The sequence below is a fragment of the Python bivittatus genome, unplaced genomic scaffold (assembly GCF_059951505.1).
Source record: "Python bivittatus isolate LINGU-HERP-01145 unplaced genomic scaffold, Pbiv_v1 ctg000200_np1212, whole genome shotgun sequence".
NCBI classification, from domain to species: domain Eukaryota; kingdom Metazoa; phylum Chordata; class Lepidosauria; order Squamata; family Pythonidae; genus Python; species Python bivittatus.
The window spans coordinates 543726-550502 of NW_028277040.1; positions in this window are offsets into that span (position 1 = coordinate 543726).

Here is a 6777-nt window from a genome sequence, read left to right on the forward strand (position 1 = left end):
AGGGAGAACAGATCTTAAACTTTGTACATCCTTTCCAGGCTTTGAAAAGTGCTACTGTATCCTCCACACTGTATCCTTTCTCAAAACTACATGGGCTGACTTCCTATAATCACACTTCATAGATCCTAGTTTCTAGATCTCCGATTATCTTTCTCTGAAACTCTTCCAATTTCTCTGAATTTAATTGTGGTGTCCAGACCTAGATACATTACTCATATAGGGTCTGACCAAGGCAGAATAAAGTAGAATGATTACTTCCATCATTTGGAAATTATATTTTTGTTGATGCCATCTAACATGTATCTTTTTTTCCCAATCACTTCACATTGATTTATATTCCATTTACAACTATTATTCTAATAACTTTTTTGTGTCATTACCAAGCCATTTTATAGAACTGTAATTTGCTTCTAATTTGAATTTTCAGATTCAGAGGCAAACTAGTTTGATTCAGACTACTCTGACATTGGCTTTAAAATGGAAATTAAAATGCATGCATGATTCGGGGGCGGGGGAAGAGGCAAAATGGGATGAAAATAGTCCTTTTGTCCTGTTGTTCTTTAGAAGATACTTTCCTGTGGAAGTTTCAGTCAAATATTTGAGAGTTTTCACCTGTTTTGAAGTATTTTATTTTCTTTTTTAAGGCAGTGAAAGCAGGAATGAAGAAAGGGCAGCACAGCTTTCAGACTGTCTGCCGAAGAGACTGTAGGGGATAGTGAATCAGTTGACCTGCTGTTGTGTGGAATAAACCTTCCAAGCCATTCTCCTTTGGAAAGCTCCCAAAGCCAAGATTTCATCAGACTACCCGTTTGCTTTCTTTTTATGGGAAAGGCGCAGAATGAAAAATCTCAGCAGGATTTATCCCAAAGTTGTGGTCTGCTGGCAATACTCTTAGCAGTTAGAAAGGTTGTCCTTCTGAGAGGACAGTGTTATAGGTGTTACATACGATTAGGATTTAACCACCTCATATTGGTATGCAATATTAGGTATAAACCTATTGAACTAATTTGGCTCCAATACTTTATACTCTAAAATATTTTCCTGTAAGATAAAACTGCTTGAAATGCAATGATATTCATGTTCTGCTTTCTATTCCTAGGCATTGATGCACCTAAGATAGCCAGTCTTAGAGGAAGGTGATTTCTACTGTCCAAACCTGCACCATCTGAGTGGTTGGTTTAACTGTTGAACTGTTCTTATTCTTTAAAGTATTTTCTAACATTCAGTCTGAATCTGATTTTCTGAAATTTAAACCCATTTTTTTTTTCACATCCAGCATTCTGAAATGTGAAAAATCTGAAAACAGATCTTGACTGTGTGTGTGACGCCCTTTCAGGCACTGAGATACTGTTATTATATTCCACTTAGTTTTCTCTTCTCAGGGCTAAAAAATTTCCAATTCCTTCAATTGCACTTATGATTTGGTTACTAGCTAGAGAGCTATTATCAGCCTCGTTTTTGTCTAAATTCTGATTGTGGTATCAGGAACTGTACACAATACTCAAAGTAGGGGGGTTGGACTAACCCAGAATACATTGGAATTGTATTTTTTCTGATTTGGAAATCAGAAATATACTTCTATTTAACTATTGCTTTGCATTGGAGCAGTGGCTTCCTAGTAATGGCTAATTTAAAAAATATTTTAAAGCTATACATTTATCTGTCCATTCATAAAAAAGTGATAATTTCAACATCAGGAACATTTAACATTTTGGCATTATTTATTTAATTGGAGTAAACTAATTTTGGAGCCATGATTCATAACTATTTTTTTTCCAGCGATGGTGATGTCTCCAGAATCAATGTATTTTCCAATTTAACAAGAATATTGGAAATAAATGTGAAAAGGGTCAGGATTCTGTCAGTAGAATAACTCTCTGAAAAGAACAAGATCAAATTTGACGTGCATGGAGTAGAGGAAAAGAAGTATTTGGTTTGAAAATGGGTCATATCCAGCTGGGTTGTATACCCTGAACCAAGCTAATGCCATGTTTAACCACTGCATGAACTTTAGTATAAAAAATAGTAAGATGCACAGCATGGCAGAGGCTGTATCTGGGAATGCAGGTGGGGTTAATGCCAGGTGCAGATATAGAGTTCACAGGAAAGGCATTTAACTGATAAGCTAGTTTGTCACACTTGTTTTGCAACATACTCAGCACAAGGGTTATAAAACTTTAGAAACCAGCCCTTGGCATTGACGTGCCATGGCAGAACACACCATACATACTTGTTGTCTGTCACAGGGAGAATTGCATGTTTACTTCTGTAAATATTTACCTTTAATAAAGCTTGGGTTGATCACATTGGCTTTTACCTCCTTTCTTGGGAATCACTAAAGGATACAGCATTTTTCCTTTATCCAAGAGCTCCCTTCTTGAGGGCATCTGGGGGAAAACAGCTGTGGAAAAAAATCCCCTCAACATTTAGCCAAGGCATCTCCATGGGAGAGGCAGTTGGGCAATGGTTTAATGTTGGTGACTGCTCTAACCCCCCCCCCCGTTTGCTCTCAGGCACATAACTTAGAATGGAGTGTATGCTGCCTACCCCGTGTTTCCTGCTGTACAAACATGTACATACATGAAGCAGAAAGATGTCTTTAGTTGAGGCAAGTAAAAATACTTTCTCTGTTTCCCTTTCCCAGAGCATATAAACTATCAGCTCAGCTAAGAACATTAAAGACACAAGAAAGTACTGAGACAACAGCACTGAGAAATGAGGCCTCTGGGAGGTAACACAGGGAAAGTTAACACTTCAAACATCAACTTTATTCAAAGAAACAGCCTATGTCTAACTCAACAACTGTTTTTGTAGTGCCAGCCACATTACCTCATCTACCTTTTTTAAACATGCATTATGTTACAATCAATATAACTGCATGTATATACTAATTTGCATAACTCTACAGGAGGGCTGGATTGTCCTTACTTTACACAGAAAAAAAATACCGATAAAGGGGTTGGAAAGAATTCCAAGAGCTATGCACTACAGATTTTCCCTACTTTGTTTTGTAGGAGAGTTGTAGAAGTTGAAACCAAAATAGGTACATGACCTATTTTGTAGAGATTTAATGCCCTTATTTTGCCTTCAAGATGATGTCTTAAGTACCAACAGTATGATTGGCAGTTGCTGCTGGAGACACAAACATTGAGTCTGGGGGCATCATAATCTGCAAGATGGCTGCTTGTGCCTAGATGGTTGTTATTCTCCCACAATCTTGCTTTTTATTTTTTATCTTGTTGTTTTAAGTGTTTTAATGGTTGCCGTATTGTTTTACTTGCTGTTAGTTATACACTGCCCAGATTAACATCTAGTGAGATGGGTGGTCATATAAAATAAATAAAAATAAAATAAAATAAATCACATAACCTACAGCCTGGACTAAAACATGATTCTGTCAAAATCAACCTTTTTTTAAACTTGTGAACTGAGGATCTAAAATACTTTTAATACTTCTTCTATGAAACACGTATTTAAATATGCCAAATTTTGACCGGTTTTCTCCAGTGAGTTAGAAAAAAAAATATATACTTGTTGAAAATGACCATGTTTATTTCATATGAATACAGTGGTACCTCGGGATACAAACGCCTCTACTAATGAACATTTTGGGTTACGACCAGCTTTGGCAGGAAACATTTACCTCGGGTTACGAACTCGCCTCTACTTACGAACTGGATCCGCGGCCATTTTCCCTGCTGCCACGTGGTTGCGGCTTCCTGTAGGCGAGGTCGCAGTAGCAAGGAGACGTTCGGTGAGGCTTGTGGTGTGTTTTGCGGTGTTTTGCAAGGTTTTTGGTGTGCATGTTAGCATGGCTCCAAAGAAAATGCAGAGCAGGCTTGGCGGGAGTAAGGCTCTGAAGAGAAAATTGCCTCGGGTTGCAACCAAATTTGGGCGGAGAGCGGAACGGATTAACCAGATTTACATTGAACCCTATGGGGAAATTTGCCTCGGGTTGTGACCAAATTCGGAGGGCAGAACGGATTAACCGGATTTACATTGAACCTTATGGGAAAATTTGCTTCAGGTTACGACCAACTCAGGATACGTCCAGAGTCACGGAACGGATTAAGTTCGTATCCCAAGGTACCACTGTACACTTAAAAAAAAATGGGATTCACTTCAGTAAGAACTGTATTAATTCAATTAACATACAGTAAACCATACCACAATAGAACTATTTAAATTGTAGTTACACATTTTAACCATATAAAGTTCATTTATTTTTAATATTGTTTTATAGTAGTTGACAACATATGGATAACAAGAGAATGGATGCAAGTTAATGCTTTGAGTTTGAAGCAAGGATTAAACATTAGATCATTTCCTCTCAGTTCTTACTAACTACAACGTGAACAATGAAAACATGTATTTTCTATCAACTCGTGGTCTTCCCTAAATTAATGTTTTCTTCTCGTTTAAATTCAAATGCTATAGAAGGCTCACGGTTTTCAATACTCTTCAACTGATTGTTTCAAATCTGCAAAAGTGGCTTCTTTAGAGATAAAGTAAGATGATTTTAAATTGTGAAGACATGTCAGGAAATCCACAAGTGTCTGCAGGAAATTGCATAATCGGTTATTGGAAAACAAAAACATATTTTAAATTTAGTTTGCATTAAAAAGCTGATACAATTTTTATATCCATTTTTATTCAATTTGCATTATTTCTTTAGTGAGTATATAACCACAAATACAGGAATAAAAATTGCACCCTGCTAAGAACAAAATAAGAGTTTGCCTAAAGCCTAGTTGGTCACTGAGCTTGCAGACCACAATCTGTCCTCTGGATGTTAGTAAAAAATAACCAGTAGATCCAATCTTGCTCTATGTTTACAATAGCAGAGAATTCTCAGCTTCCTGGGAACTCAGCCAAGTGTCCAAATCCAGTTGAATAGAAAAAGTGTGTGTCAACCCACGGACATTTGACAACCAATACAACTAATTTTAAGGTGATTATTCTGACGTAACTGCTATTACCACACCAGAAGGAAGTAATTATTTCTCTGGGATAATTCTACTCCAATAGACTGTGGTTAGCTAGAGCTGATTCTGATAGTAATGGATTACCTGTATGAAGTCCCATGCCAATATGTAATAGTAGTTAATATAACTACAGAAAGAAGATAGCCTCAGTTGGTCTCCCTCCCACTAGAAATTGGGATTATACATAAGCTTAATTGGAAGGAGAAATAGAAGAATCATGCCTTGAAATAACTTTGAACAAGGCTCTGCAGTAGCTCCTGTATTTTAAATTTGTGTTTTCTCGATTTTTGAAAGCTGATGGAATTTTGCATTATATTTCCTTATTTCATTCACCCTGCCTTTAAGACAGTAATAACAACTATGCTGAATATGAAAGTTTCAAAGACTTGCCTTCTTACAATATCCATCCTATAAGTCAGAAGAAATAAAAGTCCATGCTCGCCAACAATATTTTTCATACTGATCCATGCTGGGGAGTACTGTTTCTACCAAGGAACCAACAATCTTTGTTGTCAGGAAAAAAATCTAAATTATAACAATTCTACTGCTATGATTACTGCTATTTATTGTCAACAGAGACCACTGATTAAATGCATGTTGGGGTCTGGCATGCAAGATTATTTTAGCTGCTACTCTGAGGACCAATGCCCAGCATTGCTGGAACATTGCAGTTGCCCTGCTTGTGTTTTCTTCAAAAAACACATTACACAAAAGGCAGGCTTATTTGACTGTTCAACTGAATGGAAATATTTATCTGTGTTAAGTTGGAGTGGAGGATAGGGGTTGCAGCAGATGCATGAAGGGGGGAACATCTGCATAGAAAAATTGTCAGTTGCAGACCCTCATCTTTGATATTAAAGTTTACAAGCATAGATTTATCAGCATAGATTTGTCTATCTTTCAACATAGTTACTAGCTTAGTAGATCAGGGCAATAGTAGTAAATGGAATTTAAAAGGGAGAAATGTAAAGTTCTGGATCTGATTAGGAAAAGTGAGTTATAAAAAAGGATGGGTGACACCTAGCTTGGTAGTACATCATCTAGAAAGGATCTGGGTGTCCTGGTCAACCACAAGTCAACAATCAAGAAGCCAGCAATATCAAACCGCTACTAAAAATCCTTTCTTGAGGTGCATTCTTATCATCATTGCCATCATCATTTTGGGGTGCACAGTATCCAGATCACAGGAAGCAAGAGTTCCACTCCACTCTGCCTTGATGACTCCACTTGGAATACAGTGTCCAGTTCAAGATAATACAGCTCAAAAAGAAGAGTAAAAATTGAAGTGATTTCAGAGGAGGGCTATGAAGATGATAGGGGATCTGGAAATCAAACCCTATGAGGAATGGTTTCTTAAATTTTTCTTATTAGTTTCTTAAACAATTTGGATATGTGCAGCTTACCAAAATGATTGAGGGGATATATTATAGCAGTCTGCAAATATCTGAAGAGCTGTCATATATAAGAGGAAGAGGACTTTTTCTCTATTGCCCCAAAGGGCTGGAGCAGAACTAATGGGTTAAAACTAGACAGGTTCAAGTTAGGCATCAGGAGGAACTTCCTGATTATACAGGCTTTCAGTTAGTGGAACAGGCTGCCACATGAAGTGGTGAGTTCTTCACTAGGTCCTCAAAGGCTGCATGGCTACTTGTCAGAGATGCTGTAGTGAAACGTGAAGTGAGCGAAGAATGGACATGACCTTCAAGATCACATCCAATCCTATGATTCTATGAGTTTCAAAATGTTCTTCACAATTGCCCATTGATACACATATCCTTCTTCTCAAAGCCAT